Below are 8,428 nucleotides of genomic sequence, written 5' to 3'. Positions count from 1 at the left end.
CAATTGTGATTAAACCAATCCAGGGATACTTCATTTGGCATTCTCGTATTATAATCTGCAGAATGATGACGTTAACTAGTGGCAGGTTATGAGAGAACATACCTCTATATAATAACTTAAACCAAATATTACTGAACTATAGGAAATAATGACTTAAAATACTGATGTAGACTAGAATCACTATGCGCACCTAAACAGCATGGCGGATTGGTCGTAGGCTTCACTGGTAGATATATGTACACAAGCTGTGGCGGCCAATGGACCCCTTTATTGGGGGGGGTCTTTTTATGTCCTTTTTTTTTCTTTTGCGGCTATGGCACTAATCAGGCCAACCCCCTGGATCTCAGGGTACCAAAGGAAACTTTCGGCCTGAGCGCTACAAAGGCTAGAACCAGCCCTGTATCAGAACTTGCACCGACCCAATGGAAAGTGGAAAATAACAATTGTCCAATCTCCGTTCGAATGAGCAGGAAAGTTGGCCGAATGCCCATGACACTCACTTATATTAGTACAAAGTGGATCAGTTCTTTGCAATCGCATGGTATGGTAACGCTCTAAAATGTCCATTTCACGGATAGAGTGGTTCTTCAATGAATGGATCAATCTGTCTGTACTTGCAATCTCACACTGTATGGGAATGCATTAGCGCATGTAAGTCAGTGATGGCTTTCTACAGCAATTGTGCAGTTTTCAGATCCATCAATCCACGTTTCCATTTGAATACAACTCAGAATCAGGCTCTGTATCTTTCATCCAGGGGCTAAATAAAACCTGATGGAAGAGGCACTAAAACCTAAATGTAACTGTGTTTTGAATGGGGGAAAATTGCTGGTTATAGTTTGCTTTGTTATTGTTATTCAGTTAGTCACAGACTGAGAATAATAGTTTTTTTAGCTATCATTCTCACACCCAGTGGCGTAACTACCGTGGGTGCAGGGGGTGTGGCTGCTATGGGGCCCGGACCAACCCGGGGTCCGGCCTTCCCCCTGCACCTACGGTGCCAGGCCGCTGTCCGCTGCCCTTCCCTCCGCACCCTCCTCACTCCCCTATCAGTCTCCTCTCTCCCCTCTACTGCACTTACCTGCTCCTTGGTTGTGTGCCCCCCCGCTCCGTGGTCGCGTCTTCCCAGTCAGCTCCGGCTCTCCCCATTGGCTGATACTGGGAGAAGGTGTGGCCACCTCCTCCCAACATCAGTCAGTGAGATGGAGCCGACTGGGAGGGAAGGTGGGTCTGCCCTGCACAGCGCGACCATGGATCAGGTAAGCCGGGGTGCGGGGTGCGGGGGGGCCTCAGACCGGGGGGGCAAGAGCGGGACGAGATTGGGGGCCGCGGGCTGAGAGGGGGTCCCATAACATTTTTTGCTATGGGGCCCCTGTAGGTATAGTTACGCCCCTGCTCACACCTCCTTTTAATGTGCGTCAAGCATGAACTAAAGTTATGTACAATTTTATCAGCAGTCTAGCTTTACATAGACATAAGTTGCCACATATTTCAGTTTATATCAGACTGGTTAAAAATAAAATCAGTCCTTACACTAGGATTCTCAATAAAGACATCCTTGCTCAGTGTAAGTAACAGTACTAATATTTCAGCTTAGAACCAAGAATTACAAGCACATAAACTGAGTATTTTGCTCAGCAGGACTTAAAAAAACTGATCTTGCTTTGGAAAACTAGGCCCCTTCATTGTGACTTTCATGCTTGGATTCCTAGATTTCCTCTTTTATGTTGTGTCACTAGCAATAACTGCTGAACATTTGTCTAAGTTACTGTGGGTGGCACATCCTTAAAGGATGAATTAAGGGCAGTGTATCCCCAGGCCAAGTAACACAGCTTTCTGCACTGAGTAATAATGCAATCATGTTAACAGATTCTAGATGTGATCACACATTATAATGTTCCTGTCTTTTTCACCTTGACTGTGTCAGTAAACCATGGACACTGTGTTTGCTTGTTCTCTCTCTACCAATCTTGTAATTCACAATCCTATTTAAAAGTTTTGGAGATGTTAAAAATAAAAACTTTTTGTTATACCTACTTATTGACAGAGGTCAGTTTCCACTGGGAGCAGGAATGAATTAAGAACTAATAGTGGCCCTGATTTTTTTTAATTTAAAATGGCCTCATGTAAGCAGGGTCAAATCAACTGTAGGATTGACCAATATCAAAATAGGTAACTTTAATATAAAAATTTTCACAGCAATGTAAAAGAAAAAAATAAATCATATTGCTTATTTGTACCCAAAACTTAGAGCATCCTAGTGACATACAATACAGAGGGTATCTTATTGACCAGTATACAATACAGAGAGCATCCTAGTGACCACTATAGACTGCATCATAGTGATAGCCATATAACACAGCATCCTAGTGACCAGTATAAAATACAGACAGCTTCCTAGTACACGCCATATAATACAATAAGCAATGTAGTACCATAATAGAATACAGGAAGCATCATAGTGACTGCAATATAATAAAGAGTGCCTACAACACAATACATAAAGAATCCTAGTGACTGCAGAACAATACAGAAGGCATACTAAATGACCGTCATATAATATAGAAGGCATTATAGTGACTGCCATACTATACAGAAGGCATCCTAGTTATTGACATGCATTGAAAACATACTTACAACAACTATATAATACAGAGAGCATTCTTGTGACCACTACCTAATACAGAAAGCATCCTAGTTGCAGCTACATAAAACAAAGAGGCCTATTGACTGCTACATAATATGGAGAGATTATTCTTGTGATTGTATTCCATGCATACAGTCACATTAATCAAGCAATATTTTCCATGTTATAGAGGAAACAATCTAAAGTCTATCTTTTTCACTAGACTTTCTCATGCCCTCCATAACTCCAAGATTACTGCTCAGGGTTGTGGAAAATGTTATATATAAAGGGCCTGATTCATCACGGATTGCAACTGCAACAGCATGCGCAGAACGGTCGGGGGTGCGTACTGCTGGAGGAAGATTAGCTTCCCGCCGCCACCTAGTGGGCATTTCTGACTGGTCACATCAGATGCGACCATGTCAGGGAAAGCCCAGTCTGGTGTGGTCACATCTGATGCGACCATGCCAGGCAAGTGGTTGAAGGCTGCATAAAGGTGAGTTCTGATTGATTGCAATATTAACAGAAATGTTGATTACAATACTGAAAAAAAGTATTAACAGTAGTCTGTGCTGATGGTGTACTGCCACCTGTCTGCTGTGGCAGGTATTACGATTGATATCAACGCAGTGTCAGTGTTGGCTGTGCACTGCCACTCTTTGCCTATAGCTGTGTCAGGAGCAGTGTCCAATTCAAAAGTAATTATAAGGCCATTCCCAGTCTCAGGTATATGCCTATCTGTCACACTGTATCCAGTATTGCTAATATTTGTTAAAATTTCTTTATTAACAATAACTTAGATGGCACCAGCATATTCCATAGCACTTTACAGCTGCTATCTTGTCTCAAATACAATTTTGTCATCTGCACCAGTTTAGTGTAAATTTGTACTACTTTGCGTACAAGTCCTGCAGCAACTAAGGGCCTGATTCAGAGCTGAACGCTCTGACCAGAGCGCTCGCTCTGAATCAGGGCCCTCCTACCTTTTTTTGGAGCGTCCTCATGGACGCTCGCATAGCTGTGGGTTACCACCCACAGTTATAGCGAGCGTCCATGATGATGGTCGCGTTGGTCTTGAGCATCGCGACCATCGGGCTTGCGACGGAGACCATGCAGTAGGGTCTCGCTGCCGCAAGCCCTGGAGTGATTTTGGTAGGGAACGCCTCCGTCTGGCAGGCACGCCCACGGCACGGCCACCAAAGGGGGCGTGCTGTCAATCAACATCGACAGCACGCCCCCTTTGGTGCGAGACCCAGAGCGATGGAAAGCCCGTCGCTCCCCGGGTCTCGTGCATGCGCACGATGGAGCTCCCTCCGTCGTGCGCATGTGCAGTGGGTAACATCGACCCGCTTGCCGCTCGCGAGCGGGTCTGAATGACCCCCTAAGTTCTGGTGAGCACATAACACTGTTTGGGGGTTTGGGGGTAAGCTGTTGTGGGTAAAGACAAGATGCCCCTTTAAATTTACACAGAAGCTGCAGTCATTACAAGCTGGAATTGCGGCATATCCTCTCAAATACATTACAGAGCTCCCCATACAATAAAATCTTAAGTAACATATTCTCACAGATGCTACGTCATTTTGTTAGGAAAACATAACAATTTCTTCATTATGTTGGCCTGTATTTATTCTCCAAATAAATCAAGTAAGAGAATAATTAGCTTTATTCTATCTTGCACACTCCTGGAGCTATAATACAGACTTAGCAGAGCATCATGTAAGAGCCCAATTGTGACTAATTTTCACTTTGTAATAATATATAGCCAGCTACCAAAAGTACTCAGATGGGATACCACAAACTCAGATGGGCAGAGGATACAGGGGAGATCCTGGATCCAGAGGAATGGGGGGCAATAGAACCAATAATTGTTAATACCAAGAAGAACTCATGTAAAATATTTTATAAGTGGTACATGGTCCCAAAGTGTACACACAATTTTTATTTTACAAATGTTTACAATTTATTCTAGAGGTGTTGAGGGACCTTTGTCCGATATTTGGTAGCGCTGTTCAAATGTAGTTGTAAATGGAGAAAAACTTTCACTGCATCATGCAAGCAATAATCCATCTCCCCATGTCCCTTCTATAGTTGAGACCTATACCAGGAATTGGAAGTGCTTTGACCTACTCTCTCTTTCATCCATTATTAATAAAGTATGGCTAATTGATTAAATTGAATATACTACAAGCATACTGTACTACATCATACCCCTAATAGATTTTTGAACATGTGTTTACCTTGGACTTCATATTATCTTCATCCAAACTCATTATTTAACCTTTCGCGGCAGAGGATGAATTAGGCTAATCATAGGCATATACCTTAAAACTGAGGATGACGAGTCCCATTTGTCATTCGCAGCAAAGTGCCTACATTAAAATGACCTTCTCCTCAGTGGTACTAACCGGTGGGGAGTCCTGGGAATCAGCGAGGCTGTTCCAGAGCAGTAATGTGGCATCTCAGTTTAAAGTAAAAAAAAAGTATTTCTAGATAAGGGGGGAAGTTCTTCTATCCCCCTCCACCCTGGCACCTAGAGAGATGAGGGCACCCTTGTGTGTTTGTATATCAAATCAGGACACTATCTTTGCTTACTGAGTGTCACATAGTTGCAAAAGGAACAGTTATGACAGCTCATCTAAGATCAGCTGTATATAAAGCTCTGTCTGTATATAGGCTATATAATGATGTTCAATCAATTTGTGTTACTACATGTAATTGCATTGCTCCTTCGTTCCACACCTCTCTTTTATTCCATATTCTCCTCCTATCCTCATCATGAATATTTGTTCTATTTAAACCTCATAAAAACTTTTCATTAAAAAAAAGTATATGCACTTCTTCTTCACCTGACATCTGTTTGATGTAACTCTACTGACCCGAATAAGCATAAATATACTTATTACTATGTGCGTCTTTTCCTATGTACAGTCTGAGTACAGATGCTTTCACCTCTAAATCACTCCTCAGTTTCAGTGTGAGTTTAGGGCAAGCACACAAAGGATGTCATTTTCGAGTTAGTGTTATACCACGGGTGTGACTCTTGAGGGTATTAGTCCCGCTACAACCTTGAGGACTGTTATGTCTTGGGTAGATGCGGCAGTGAAGCAGCTTTGAGAGCTGATATGCCTTGGCTTGATGGGCCATAGGACAAGATGCGGCCTGTGGGCCGTACAGCAGTCTTGAGGGCTGGTATGACTTGGCTAGCTGTGGCCTGTGAGCCGTAGGACAAGATGCGGCCTGTGGCCCGTGCAGCAGCCTTGAGGGCTGGAATGCCTTGGCTAGCTGTGGCATGTGGGCCGTAGGACAAGATGTGGCCTGTGGGCCGTGCAGCAGCCTTGAGGGCTGTTATGGCTAGATGCAGCAGATGAAGGACTAGTGCCACAGTAGAGACACAGGCATTGGTACGCAGAGTTGCGGCCTGTGCCGCCGGGTTGACACAAGCAGCGTATGCAGGAGTGCGGCCTGTGCTGCTGGGTTGACACAAGCAGCATATGCAGGAGTGCGGCCTGTGCCACCCGGTTGACACAAGCAGCATATGCAGGAGTGCGGCCTGTGCCGCTGGGTTGACACAAGCAGCGTACGAAGGACTGCCCACTCTTGGACACAGAGTACTGTCCGTGCCGCCTAGACGACACAAACGGCAGGTAGATGGTATGTGAACTATGCCGCTTGGATGACACAAACAGCAGAATAACAATCTAGACAGGAGAACTGGAGCTCGACTGGATCACAGGAGACAATGCCAGAACCGGAAATACGAAAATTCTTTTACCGGCATCGGAGCAGCGTTCACACCACAAAGAAATAGATACAGGAGCCAATACAGATACTCCCGAAATGATGGACAGGAGATAGGAGGAGTTTTAGCGAATGCTCGCTCGGCGTTCGTCTTGCCCTGTGTTCGTAGTGTGGCGGCTTGTGACAGTTAGCAGCAAATCCAGCTAAAGGATACAAATGTGTACCTGTACAAACTATTAATATGCAAGGTGTTGGATGAGGAATTCTGAGTGCTGCCATCCATTCTAGTGAGAGCCAGCTGTATCTAGGACCCGCCGTTTCTCTGTCAGGAGGTCTGACTTCCAACATGCACTACTGCTTCTCTGCACGCATTTCTCATCGGCGTCCATGTGAAAAGGACATGGCCTGAGGCTCTCCCCAGCTTTTGTGCCATAAAGCCCACACAGGTACCCCCAGACACCGTGTACTACCACCGTTTGTCTAGTGGAGCACAGAGCCACACATCACTAGGGTGTATGGTCTGATTCCACCTGGTGCACTACAATGCCCAGCATATCCAATCGCTCCAGGCTGCATCCAACCCAGTTATATTGTACCTGTTTTATACCTGTGTCTACAGCCACCTATATTTCTGCTTGGTTACTTAATCAAAGAAATGGTTAAGCTGTTTCACATGTGGACTAACTGCCACCAGCATATTTGTTGTGCACTTCACCAATCCAGCACACACCATCAGTACTTCCAGGGCTCATAGTAATGTTAAGAAGCCATACTCTGCTAATACTCGGCTAATAAGCTACGGACCCAGTGTCCTAACCCTGGTCACTCTGCTATTACAAATAGTGTAAATCATCAACAGTAACAGCAGTCCGTGACTGCACTGGCTACACTATGTGACTGACAGTGGCTTCCTATTGGAAGCGCTACCTGCCAGTCACATACACCACAGGCAGCCACAGGGGGAGTGTCTCCTCCCCCTGGGATTGCCAGTCCGGGCTGCTATTAGCAGAGAGTGGCTTCCAGGAGGAAGCCGCTACTCTGCCTTTCCACCAGCCCTAACCGGCTCCCAGGGGCTGCAGACGTTCCCGGCACCTGACCGATCTATTGCCCAGGCCAGGACCCGGCCAGGAGGAGCGGAGACAGGTGAGTGACTGCACCCTCCCTGCTCCCTCTCGTTTTCAGCCCCCCTCATCTAAGAGAGTAGGAGCCGCCGCTGCTCCTTTCTGAATACATTTGCACATTTTAAATTCTTCCAAAAGCTCTACATGATTTTTCCCAGGTGCAATATTGTACCTTTTAACAGGTTTTACTTTTGAGACGCAAAGTATGTATTGTATTGCATTCCGCAATCATAGGGACATTCCACTGGATCCAGCCATCGTATTGCTTGTGGTCATGGATCGTACTGATCATATTCCTCTCCCTTTCCCCTCTGTTCCTGCGCATCTTATATCACACATGGACACATACAACATAAAATATGCGCCATCCCCTATGAGCGTGAAGCAAGTGACGTAGGCAGAACAGTTTACCCCTGAGGTAACGGTTGGAAGAATCTAAGTTGAGTGGAGGGAGGTGATCCTAATTTAATATGGATGGGTACATGGTCTAATACCTTAATGGTAGGGATATTTTTTATCTAAAACTGTGGGTGTTGGGAGCATCGGATCTTGAATGGAAGTGGCTGATGTGATTGTGTGTATGTTATACAAATGCCAAGTTTAAATTTAATTAACTCTCTGTGTATGCGCTGTTGGGATCAGATTTCAGTCTATGTACAATATTACAAATAGATCTAAAATGATTGACAAAATTATTCTACTGTATGCTTTTTTATATTTAATTTACTGTAATAGTTGGGTATGGTAATGTCAGTTAATTTTAGGTGGGTCAATGGTGCTATTAATTTAATATTCTGTGTATACTAATTAGTTAAAATCGGGACTGTTTGGGGGGGAAATGGGTTTGTTTATAAATGCAAATGCTGTAGCTTTATTCATTCAATGGGAAAACTATTAATATAATGTCTTGCCAGGTTTTGGCGAAATAGGCCTATTTATTAAA

Source organism: Taudactylus pleione, unplaced genomic scaffold (assembly GCF_031769625.1).
Source record: "Taudactylus pleione unplaced genomic scaffold, aTauple2 ptg000803l, whole genome shotgun sequence".
Lineage (NCBI taxonomy): Eukaryota > Metazoa > Chordata > Amphibia > Anura > Myobatrachidae > Taudactylus > Taudactylus pleione.
The sequence above is the reverse complement of the archived record's forward strand: the minus strand, read 5'-3'. Positions refer to the sequence as shown.